This window comes from Sorex fumeus, unplaced genomic scaffold (assembly GCF_029834395.1).
Source record: "Sorex fumeus unplaced genomic scaffold, SorFum_2.1 ptg000037l, whole genome shotgun sequence".
Lineage (NCBI taxonomy): Eukaryota > Metazoa > Chordata > Mammalia > Eulipotyphla > Soricidae > Sorex > Sorex fumeus.
In genome coordinates this window covers 17,332,491-17,345,674 of record NW_026606094.1, presented here as the reverse complement: position 1 = coordinate 17,345,674, position 13,184 = coordinate 17,332,491, and positions in this window count along the sequence as shown.

Genomic DNA, 13,184 nt, shown 5'->3' with positions numbered 1-13,184 from the left:
GTTTGCCTCACACGTGGCCAACATAGCCGCTCAAGTTTGATTCCTCCGCCCCTCTTGCCCGGCAAGCTACCGAGAGTATATAGCTCTCACAGCAAAGCCTGGAAAGCTACCTGTGACATATTTGATATGCCAAAACTCAGTAACATGTCTCACAATGTTACTGGGCCCACTCGAGCAAATTGATGAACAATGGGAGGACAGTGACAGTGACCGTGACTTTGATCACTAACTAAATAAACGCAAATTAAGAAAAAATAGTCAAGCTAAGTGGGTTACTTTAAATGTAGCCAGAGGAGAAGAAATGTTATCTCAAAGTTTTTAAAAAATTCTGGTAAAAATTATTTTAGGAGCTATGATTTACAATATAGGTAGTGACAGGGTTTTGTGCATAGAACATTCCAATATCACACTGCACAAGAGTTTCTGCTTCCTTCCACCATTGTCCCAATGTCTCCCAGTTCTCAGTCTCAATTTCTGTTTTCTTCCTAAGTTTCTTTATATCCATTATTCATCAATTTCCTCGAGCAGACACCAGTAACATCTCAATTGAGAGACTTGTTGTTACTGTTTTTGGCATATTGAATATGCCACGGGGAGCTTGCCAGGCTCTGTTGTGTGGGCAGGATACTCTGGGTAGCTTGCTGGGCTCTCTGGGAGGAACGGAGGAAATGAACCCGGGTCAGCCACATGCAAGGCAAACACCCTACCTGCTGTGCTATCGCTCCTATGTAAATATTGGAGCAAAAATGTCTTTTCTGAATAGGGATTTTGGGCCTTTGCGGTAAATGATACGAATCTCAATTGCTGCATCATGTAGAAGACGAGTCCCTAGTTTTTTAGGAATGTCCATATTTTTTCTCGAAAAGCCTGTGCCAGTGGCATTAATTATCACTAGAAATGGATGAAAATTCTGTTTTCCCCACGTCCCCTCCAAACTCCAACATCAAAAATTTTGATTTTTGTGATGTGTGTCAGTCTTACTGGTGTTTTGTGATGTCTCACTGCTGTTTTGATTTCTTTCACTGATGATGAACATTTGTTCATATACCTTTTGGACATCTGTATCTCTTCTTTAAATAAGCTCTGTTCATCTTTCCCCTATTTTTAAAAATGCAGATGGTTGTTTTTTTCTTCTAAAGTTTTACCAGTGCCTTATATTTCTTGGAAAATAACCCTTTGTCAAATGAGTGATGGGCAACTATTTCCTCCCAGTCTGTAGGGTATTTTTTAAAACTCCTTCCATCATTGACTTTTCAGTTCTCAAAAGGCATGAAATTTGTTTCAACCCACCTTCTCACCATCAGTCATTTAAAATGAATATTTCAATTGGTTAGGAGATAAGGTCATCTTTGGAAACACCACTGGTCTTAATATTTTTATTGCTGATTTGATGGAGTAAATTATTTTAAAATGCAACGTCTTCAACAAAACAAAAAGTATTTTATTTTTATAATTTCTTAACATTTATATGGTGTGCTGTTTACTGGTAGTACTGGAGATGCAACTCAGACCTTAAACATTCAAGGAAAGTGCTCTACCTCTAAACATCATCTCTGGCTATCTTGTTTGCTCTCTCTCTCTCTCTCTCCTCTCTCTCTGCTTTCTTTTTGTTTTGGTCTATTTTAGAACCAGATCATCCTACTTTGTGGATCATCCATGTTTTTCACCTTCTCATCATTTCTGCTAGACATATCTTCTATGACTCAAGTTGTATTATATCCAAAACACTATATTTCCTGTATTTTGTAATTTTTCACTGTATATAAAATCGAGCAGTATCTTATTTCTAAAGATATATCAGGATGAATTAAAGGTAAGTTAGTTTTTTACAAGAGAATTTTTACATTGCTTCAGTTGAGTGTCCTGGAATGTTCTCAACCTGGGAACAATTTATATTCTCTCTTGGCCTGAAATTTCCTCAGCTTGGCAGGAAAGTATTAATTTGATCATCAAATCCAAATAAGGGAAGGAGTATATCTACATATTTTCAGAAGACTTTACCTAGGACTCAGGCCTCATATTCATTGACCACTAGAAGGATATTTTTCTAGTCAGAAGTTTTTCAAATGTCTTACATAGTCCCTTAGATAGTCCCAACTTCATGTGCAGATCTCAGTTTCTACTCTCTGTGAAAACCTAAGACAATGGCTGGTTCCTGTAAGGATCTTGGGATGAGTTCTAGCAAGTGTCTCTAGAAGTCATTGAATTTTGGGACTATGAGGATTTCCTCAAACACATCTCAAGTTTAGCTCTGTATTTAAAAAGTATGTTAATTCTGTTTTATGCCTGTAGGTGTTTTCTTCCAGAAAAAATTCTGTGATATGCATTACTATCAGAAACATGCTTCACATTGGTTAATTAATTTTCTGACTATACTTACTTGAGTGCGCTGGAGCAATAGCACAGCCGGCAGGGCATTTTTCTTGCACATAGCAGACCTGGGTTCAATTCCTCCGCCCCTCTCGGAGAGCCCGGCAAGCTACCGAGAGTATCTTGCCCACATGGCAAAGCCTGGCAAACTACCCATGATGTATTTGATATGCCAAAAACAGTAACAACAAGTCTCACAATGGAGACATTACTGGTGCTCGCTCAAGCAAACCGATGACCAATGGGAGGACAGTGCAGTGCTATACCTACTTGAGTTGATCTCCCCAGTCTAAAGAACTACAGGATGTAGAATCTGTGTCAGACAAATGCAGGTGTAGTACTTAAAATTGTTACTAGTTTCTCATATATCTAGGTAGTAATTGACTCAATTTACCTAACATTATGCCTTCCGGATGTAGACTTTATTTTTTTCTGTATGTCCTACTGTGCCTATTTCAGTAACAAATACCTGGTAGTAAGTTTAGTTTATTTAATTCTTGCCTGATTTAAGCGCTAATAAAATATCCTTTCATATAAGTTGATAAACCATTGCAGCTATCGCTTTCTACTATTTTTATCAATTAAGCCTTAGAATATTTTCATCTTATTGGAAGATACTGAGTACTCATGATTCAACAATGTTTCTTCCTATTTAGGATTGTTCATTGCAAGCTATTAGTATGGACAACAGAATGCCGATATGATCTTTTTATAGCTGTATCATTATTCACTGATATAACCCTGGACATTTTATGTTCTAAAGTTTAAGTTGTATTTAGTCCAGGTCAGTTATTTTAATGACTGTGATCTGACTTTTTTAAAAAAGGTTTTTGAAGAGTAAGATAAAGATGGTCATTTGTGGAGAATTGAGAAATGCTATTTGAAGAGAACCAGTATGAAGGCTTTATTTTATGTGCTAGCTAACCTGGAATTGCTTAGAAATTCTGAAACTCATGTGATGCATACCATCAAATAGGGCTTTCTGAAATTATATGCTAATTACTCATTTTAAGTTATGTCTTTTTTTTTCTTTCCAAGCAGTAAATGGTCCTAAACTCTTGTCTTGGTGAGGAGAAATTTAAAAAAAGAAAGGAAGAAAGAAAGAAAAGTCGGGGACTGTTAGTCACCAACATAAAAATTGCCACTATTCTAAACTTGAGTAGAAATGAATTCAATAAAAAAGAGACATAATGACAGATTTATAAAAGTAATGTTCCTTCACATTATTAGTTTCCTATTCTAATGTTTCTTTACCATAATCCTTAAAATTATGCAAAAATATTATTTAAGTGATAGTAAAGGATTCATTAAAAGATTAATAGTTCTGGTTTACCAATTCACTTACTAGGTCACTTAATTATTTAGTTCATTAATTCTGTAAATGTCAGACTTACCATGAACTCTAGTAATTTGCATAAGTAAAGTTATATTTCTTTTGATAATCACAGTCAACTTCAAATAGAAATTTAAGATCATTTATATTTTTCAAAAAAAAATAAAGTATTTTTTCCTCTCAGACCAATGAAGGAAATCAAATAGCTGAGAAATCAAAATAATATTATCTAGCTATTCAGCGTTCAACTTTTTCCATAAAAAGGACCTTGATGGGCAACTATAATGAAAAAAAATCTCCATAAGACAGATCAGAAAGAGGTTTTGAAATAAGAAATTTGAATAATTCAACTTTTGAGACATATACTTTAATTTAAAAAAATTATTATCAACAAAAGGACTAAAACAGTCTTGGGATTCATATTATTTAATTTATTAAAAATGCCTATTCAATGGGAAAGCTGAAGGAAAAGTAACATCTCATTATCATAAGGGCCCTAGAACTGAGCTAGAAGTTCATTTATAATGAATATCATTTCCACCATACTAATGCAGTCACTTCAGTCACAGGCACTGTTTACATTTAATACAAGTGAATCTATACAATATAAAATTGGTACATTATTAGATTTAACATAGAATTAGTATAAATAGCCACCAGCGATTACTTAAACTTCACCAGAAGACACTTGGACAATGCATGAATAAGATTTTCTTTTTTTTTTTCCTTTAAGCAATTGCATATTACCAAACAAGTCTGAATAAGAGGCACAAAACTGTTTATTAAATAAAAATAACATTTTGGAACACTTGGACTTAAAGAGCACTTTTGCACATCAATTTTTCTGAGGTAAAATTCTCTCTTAAGCCCCCCAACCCCTGTAGAGAAATGAAACCATATCTTTGGGATGTTTCTTAACCATCTATATCTTGTTTGTTCTCCACCTCCGTCCCACATTTATCTATTTATTCCATGATCTAGATTAGATTTAGAGTTGTTAAGGAGGGTGCGAAAAAAAAAAAACAGGAAAAGAGTCAAAAAGGAATGCAGAAATAATATCATCAAAGTTTCCTCCTTTCCCTTGAGACTGCCACCTCCATTATGATGGCTTTCTGCTTGCAGAAAGTGAAGTTCTGGCAGAACACTCAGCTATGTTGCCTCCCACAGAGAAAGGACGTCCCTTTCTGAGTAGACACCAAATGTACCTCCTAGGACATTGGTGATAAGCTTACTGCTTCACTCCTCAACCTAAATTCTTTTTTTTTTATTCAGCCACTGATTAGCTGATTGAATTGGGCATGAACTCCACCTTACTTTTTTTTCATAATTTTATTTATTTTTTTCCTCTTATATTTATTTATTGAATCACTGTGGGAAAAGTTACTAAGCTTTCAGGTTTAAGTCTGGGTCATACAATGATCAAACACCTCTCCCCTCACCAGTAATTATTTTTTGCCACCAAGAACCCCAATATACGCCCCCTCCCACCCCTCCCAATGCCTGTGAGGCAGATGATTTCCACTTAACTCTTCTCTACATTGATTGCATTCATTATTTCAACAAGAGATGAACCATTGTTGTTTAGAATTCCCCTCCCCCCAATAATCAGAATTGCTGAAAAGGCATTGTGAAATACTTTGTTTTCTAGAGCTGGGTATGAGAATCATATAATGTCATGTGGCCGCAATAGTGGCCACGCGATTTTGAATTTCTGCAAAGAGCCAGATAATTACGAGATTGGTTTCTGTGCGTCTGGTGTTATGGCTGTGCTGGAGAGACGCTTGTGGGGGGCAACTCATGACCTTGGTAGGGCATGAAGGACGAGCTGGTACCATCCCCCTTCCCATGAGACTGCAGTTGCCCCGTCACTGCTGGCTCATAACTGGCTTTCCTATAAGCTCTGAAGCGGTGGCCATCTTGCTGCCGGGGCAGTGGGGAGAAGGTGGAAGGGAGCAACACCCTTTCCCTCCTGGGGAGGCATGGCGCCATAGTTTAACGCATGGTCCATTCACTTTTCTGCTGTAAGCTGCCAGGCTCTGGACTAAGTCCTTTTGCCTCTGGAGCCATGCCGTGCTGGAGACCCGCTCATGGGGGGCAACTTGTGACCTCGATAGGGCGTGAAGGATGAGCCAGTACCGTCCCCCTTCCCATGAGACTGCAGTTCTCCCATTACTGCCGGCTCATATCTGGCTTTCCAATAAGCTCTGAGGCGATGGCCATCTTGTATGTGGTCCAGATGCATTTCTGCCAAAAGCCGCTGGGTTTCGAGATTTGTTCCTGAGTCTCTGGGATCGTGGCCGTTAATCAGCTTGATCAGGAGCCAGAGAGGCTGTTTGTAGGTGGCGACTTGGGGTCTTGCTGGGATGGGGAGGAAAGGGCTGGTTCCACCCCCATCTGGTGAGGCTCTGCATGTCTCGTCATTGCAGGCCCAAACCTGACAGTCCAGTGACCTCTGGAGGATGGTGGTCACCGGGCTGCCAAGGGGAACAGGCCAAGGCACGAAACCTATTCCCACCTGGAGTGGCCCAGCGCCAGTAACCTACTGCAGGAACAGGGCACATTTCTGCCAAAAGTCTTTGGGTTCTGATATTCATTTCTGAGTCTCTGGGATCATGGCCATTAAGCAGTTCGATCAGGAACCAGAGAGGCCATGCCTCCAATTATATAGCTGAGCCAGAGGTGGTTTGTGGGTGTGTCTCCCACATACCTAACTTTTGGCCATTTACTTTCTTGCTCAACCCAAATTCTAATCACAAACTAAAGGGAATGGAAAGCTCTTGACTGGTTAGTGTTATTTCCTCAGTGAAATCTCACTCTGCCTGCAAGGAGAGGGGGAGAAATCAACATTAGAGAGAAACTCCAGAGACACCCATTATTCCAAACAATATTGGGGTGGTTCTAGGTTTGAAAAAATAAGACTCTTTTTTTCCATGTGTCATCAATCTGTACAAAAATTATGATAAACAAACTGTTATAAGGGAATAAACTCCAACAAAAATTGGAGGTAGGGAAAGGCATTTCATCACCAAAGCTAAAACTAAAGTAATGAAGTTTTCATTATGCCTACATGGTGGGTGGAAGGTATGTTGATGTTGGATGAACTGGGAGACATAGTTTGAAGCGTGATTCTTGCAGTGACCAATGGATTCATTGTTCAAATGTGTCTTAGAATATCAGAGTAGGTTGTTTTTTTTTTTTTTGGTCTGTAAAAAGTAGATAACATTCATCTAATGTGATTGTTGTGAGGATTCAGGTAATGTAGAGGAAAGCATTTTGTACAGCTCAGTCCTATATAATTGGAAGGTTTGATTATCTAATGAACCAGTCAGTTTTCCCTCTGCATGTCACACTTCTCCAGCCGTTTAGTCTTGTTTTCCTGCTGGCTTACCAAAGTAGCTTCCTGCTGTCTCATTACCACCTCATGTTTAACATGGCAAAGATCAAGATTTTAATTTTTTACTGGAATACTCTCTACTCTTCTCAACTCCACAGTCCCTGTGGGGAACATTACTTAAGTGCCAATCACCCTGAGTCTGAACTTGTTTCCGAACCATCTCTTCTAGTCTCTCCATCTACAACCATGAGTTTGCTAAATCTTGCCATTTTCTATGCCACTTCTCTAATTTCTAGCCTACTCCCAGTCTGAAAATAAACACCTAGTTCAGAGTCCTGTCATTTAACACATAAATTTTCTTGAAACCTTTTCATCCCCTTTGTTACTATATGTGAGATCTCCCCAGATCAAACTGAAAAAGTGAAATTGAGAAAGAGTAAAAGAAGAAAAGTGCTTGCCACAGAGGCGGGAAGGGCAGAGGTGGAAACTGGGAACACTGGTGGTAGGGAATGTACGCTGGTGAAGGGATGGGTGTTGGTTGAAACATATAACTGAAACCCAATCATGAACAACCTTATAACTGTGTCTCACTGTGATTCAAGAAATAAGAAAGTAAAAACAAAAAAGTAAAATTGATGGATCATTTGCTCGATAGGTCGATTTTAAGTTTACTGAGAACTCTCCATACTGTTTTCTATAATGGTTGAACCAGACAACGTATCCAGGAGAAGTGGCTGAGAATCTCCACCAACACAGATTATTCTCATTATCTTTTATATGTGCCATTCTTACAGGTGTGAGATGACATCTTTTTGTCATTTTACTTTGGAGTTCCCTAATAATAAGTAATATTGAGCATGTTCTTTTTGACCATCTTTTGGTCTTCCTCTGAAAAGTCCCTATTTGATTCTTCTCCCTATTTTTGGATGTGATTTTATTTTATTTATTTATTTTTTGGGGGGTCACACTCAGCGATGCACCGGGGCTACTCCTGGCTCATGTACTCAGGAATTACTCCTGGCAGTGCTCGGGGGACCATATGGGATACTGGGAATTGAACCCAGGTCAGTCACGTCCAAGGCAAAACCCTACCCGTTGTGCTATCACTCCAGCCCCCAGATATGATTTTAAAAGGTGCCTGTCAAGATGGCAGACTGAGACTAGGGTGGGGATTTAGGAGAGGATATGTGAGAAAACTAGTGGATGAAAGTTGATGCTGGTGGTGGAATTGGTGATGGAACATTGTATGTCAAAAACCCAACTATGAGTGTCTCTATAATTCATGGTGTTTTAACAAAATAAATTGGGGGAGGGGAGAATTGAAAAAGTGAGAATTTGTGCCACATGATAAATCTCCCTATATGCTCTACAAATTTTACCTGGCTGCTTTACAATGGTGTACAATGCTGTCATAAGATGACTGATATCTCCTCTGAGCACACTGGAAGCAGAGGTATTCTGCAAAAAACTAGCTCAGTGAACTTATTCTTTTACAATTTTTCTTCTCTTTTCTTTTTCTCTGGGAAGGATGGGCAGAAAAAAACGGAAAAAAGCTTCAGAGATGTTAAGGACACCCAGAGTAAGTATCAATATTTGCCCTATTCCTCAATAGATAGGGCATGGGTACAGTCTAGGCTGGGTCAGTCGGGGAAATAAGAAAGAGAGACATAAATTACATTTTCCTTGAGTAAATGGTGGAAAGATATTACAATGATAGAGACTAATTCACCTTCAGTTCAGAGAAGACAGAGAGCTAGGAGATGGAGAGGGATTGGTCCTAATTCATACTAAATGTTATGTTGAGTATAATGGCAGTAACAGTTCCTACATGGTTAAGGAAAGTTTGACCATGCTACTTAGATGTATGAGCTGGAGGTAAGGTATCTGTTAATAGTGAGACAGAGAGATTGTGTCAAATTATGACTGGTTAGGACATGAGAAAAGTTAGTGCTGAGAATAGGCCATGTAGACATGCTAATGACTCAGAATATTATATACAGAGTAAAGGGAAATGAGAAGGTGAACATAGATTTCAGAAACTGAAGGAAAGAATGGAGAAAAGACTAATAAGATGTGTTGAGCACATGCTGTGCATCGGGGACTCTGCTATATTCTTTAAATGTTTTTAAAGTTATAGTTAAATATTTTTAGCAATTTGGTCAGTGAAGCATTATTGAGGTTGTTAGAGAGAATTAAAAAAAGAAACTCAATCAGTCACAGAGAGGACAATTAGCCTCACTTCAAGCACTCAAAAATTGTTAGCCTTAATTATTGTCTTCAAATAATTTTTAAAATTTAAGTTACCATGATTTTCAAAATTGTTCATAGTAGAGATTCAAGGTAGGATTGGTATTGGAACATTAGCTATACTTCAGACATTAGTGGAAAAATTTCTAAAAGTGGGATGTGAACAAGAAATGTTTTTTGTCTTGGGTAAAGATTGGGAAAGCTATGAAATTCTTGTACTACTCTTCTGGGGGTGCATTTATCCAATAATTACTGTTAAAGACCAGAAAACACAATAACTTTAATGATCTTACACATCAAAAAAGAAAATGTGTTTCTTCCCAAGTGCGTTCTTTACTTAAGTGACTTTAACAATAACTCTTCTCTTTCTCCTTCAGTCTTGATAAAGAATAACTGAGTCTGCGGAATGTAGAGTTTTGCTGAACTTCCACTAGGGCAGGAGTAGGTAGAGGCAGGACAGAAAAAATGGCTATGACTGTGTGTCATATTATTTTATCCAGTAAGTATTTGTTAAGCACATCCTATGTCCTAGGGATGAGAAAATAAAAAAAATTACAGATCGGATTCCTGCCTTATTACTTGTCTGCATAAATTCAGGAAGATATTTCATTTCAGGATTTCTATTTTGTTCTCTTAAAACGGAATTAAAGCATATTATGAGGTTATATCTCTGTCACTGTCATCCTGTTGCTCATCAATTTGCTCGAGCGGACCCAGTAATGTCTCCATTCTGACACATGTTACTGTGTTTTGCATATCGAATACGTCATGGGTAGCTTGCCAGGCTTTGCTGTGCGGGCGAGATACTCTCGGTGGCTTGCCAGGCTCTCTGAGAGGGGTGGAGGAATCGAACCTGGATTATAGTAAGGATTAAATAATATGATCAGCTTGAATGGCCTGTTGTTTAAGTAATAAATACAATACCCACACACAATCTTCATACACATGTGCACCAACGTGCATATGCATGCAAACATATACCACACTTAGTACTTTGTGTCCAGAACCATAGAGTTTCATAAATTTATAGGCGAGCAAGCGAAAAGGAAGACAAAGTGCACTGAGAAATGTGTAAATACATTTTTCTAAATAATCAAATAGATTTCAGTTATATTGCCTAAGTACTTCCACAAAGGAATGCCTGGTTAACATAGAAGCTTGTATCATAGTGAAAAAGGTTTTTCAAGCTAGAAATTAGTGAACTTTGAAAATATGATCCTGGGCTTCTCCTTGAAAAGAAAAAAGGGGAAAAAAACACGTACCCATTTAGCAATTTCCACTTCTCATCTATCATCATTATGCAAAAAGCTAGTGGATGACCACCTGTTTAGCCACAAGGCTGCACTGCACTGCACTGCACTGTCCTCTCGTTGTTCATCGATTTACTCAAGCGGACCCAGTAACGTCTCCATAGTAAGACTTGTTGTTGCTGTGTTTGGCATATTGAATATGTCATGGGAAGCTTGGCAGGCTATACGGTGCAGGCAAGATACCTTCGGTAGCTCGTTGGGCTCTAATTGTCTCTATTTACCTTGTTTAGCTAAGAAATACTTGAGAAGACTATGCACATTCCCCTCCCCCTCCCACTGCCCTGGACCCAAAAGTATTCTTTTAATTTTACTGGGCAAAAGTCTTCACACTGATTGAACCCTGGTTGGGTTATTAACACTTTGTCTGATTATTAAAGGTGACTCATCAAAGCAATCTTTTGTTTTTCAGACTAAAAATTAAGTAAAAGGCTTACCGTGTAAATCATTTCTTGATAGCTTATTCTTTTCCTCTGCTTTTCTAAACTTCCTGCATCCTACTGTATCTCCCCAGTGCACACTGAATCTTTTATGTTCTAGTATAGCAGTAACAAAGAAGTTCATAAGGATTTTATTGAAAAGTTTCTCTTCTATAAAAAAGTGTATTCCTTAGGTAGTATCGCTCATTGCATTGCACTGAGAAAGAAGAGAAAAGATATGATTTACATTTGTGTTGTTCCCCCCCCCCCCACTAGCTGGGCTATCTTGAACAAGTTTCTAAACTTTGGGGAAACATCTCATATACTAAAGCATTTGGACCTTAAAATTTGTCAAATCCAAGAGGTAAAGAAGTAGAATATAAGTTCCTAATTGGTTGCCATCAAATTCACTTACTTTTTGTTAATTTACTCAATTATACAGAAAATAATCAGCCTTACCTGGTTTGTATCTCCAATTATATAGAGGCATAGTTCAAGTTAAATTTTTTCAACAAGGAACATGACTCCGGGCAGAAGGGAAGCAGCCAGATTGATAAGAGAAAACCATAATGCAATGTATTAGGTGCCATTATTAAAATCTGTGTGAATCGTTATTGTGGGCAAGTGGAATGGAATGATTAATTCTGCCCAGAAAAAGTAAAAAGATGTAGGAATTTAGGCAAAGAAGAGTATGGGAAAAACACAAAAAGGAAATGAACAAAAATATTATAGCAATATCCTAGTATATGATTAGAGTGAGGAGAATGAGGAGTTAGGGACCAGTTGGTCTCTGAGAGCTTTTTAAAGATGAAGTCAAATGATTAGCAGGGTGGTTCTGGAAGCTTTAGGAAATGGAGAAAGAAAAAGGGCCAGAGAGATGGCAGACTAATTTGTAAAAAAAGTTTGAGGGCTGAAAGGTAATACAGAAATTAAGGTTCTTGCTTTGCATGTGACTGACCCCACTTTGATCACTAATCACAGCATCTCAAAGTCCTCAGGCAGGAGGTGTCTCTGGGAATATATTCTGAGCACTATTGGGTGTGGCACAAAAGCTCAATTCTCCCTGTCTACCCAAACAAACTACTTTGATTTCATTAAATCGGGAAAAAGATCATAGAGACAGATAAGACAGTAGTAATAGCAATATAAAATTTGATACTGAGGGAGGGACTATTTCCAAGGAAAAGGTGACAAAAACCTACTTCCTGGGACTGAAGAGTGAGGATGTCAGGAATGGATGATAGCCCATCAATAGTACTCTGTGTTTGTAACTGTCCCATTAATACAAATTCTTCAAAAGAATGCTTTCTTTGAAATGCTTCATCAAGCAGTTGACTTATGACATGGTATTTGAGATTTTACATATTGAAATACATGTTATTACACTGTAGATTGCTTTCTACTTTATTCTTTTTTCTCTTAAAATTTAGAATTAAAGCATTAATTTCATTTTCAAAAAGTTATATTTGTAATGAAAATGTTATAAAAGATGTAAAAGGGTGTGATGATTCTGGCAGGTTAAATTCTATTGAACTAAAAGAAAGAGAGGGCAAATTGAGAACCTTGGGAAGTAAAAGGTACCATGCTGTGTATGCTCCTATTGCCAGTTACTTTTTTATTCTCTATTTGGATGAGGAGCTTAAATATGTTTGTAAGTCAAATAAGAGAATGTATATGTAATATATAAAAATACATACACACATGCATACACACACATATATATAGACAAAATTACTTTCAATATTTTTATTATTCTACAATGAACCCATGAGGTGCTTGTTATTTGGGGGCTGGGGAGATGGTGCAGGCATTGGGCATATAACCTTTGTATGAGTCGTACCCTGGCTCAATTTTAAGCACGTTATAGTCCCCCAGGCACCACTTGTCATATAGCCCTGGAACCACAAAGAAGCACCTTGTCCTTGGGCCCTAAATACAAATTTCTGGCTAAGTATTGCCTGGAGTGGCCAATGATCTCACTGAGAATTACTTGGGAACCCCCACTCACCAAAAATAAAATGTTAATGATTTTGTGGTTCACAATTTTTCCTCATCTATATTGCACTTAAAGCCACAAAAAGATGCCTGCCTTCGAAAACTCTCAAGCTCATTCGTGAGTGTGGCTGGGCATGAGCCTCAGGCAATCACAAGCAAATGTCTGAGCTCACAAAACA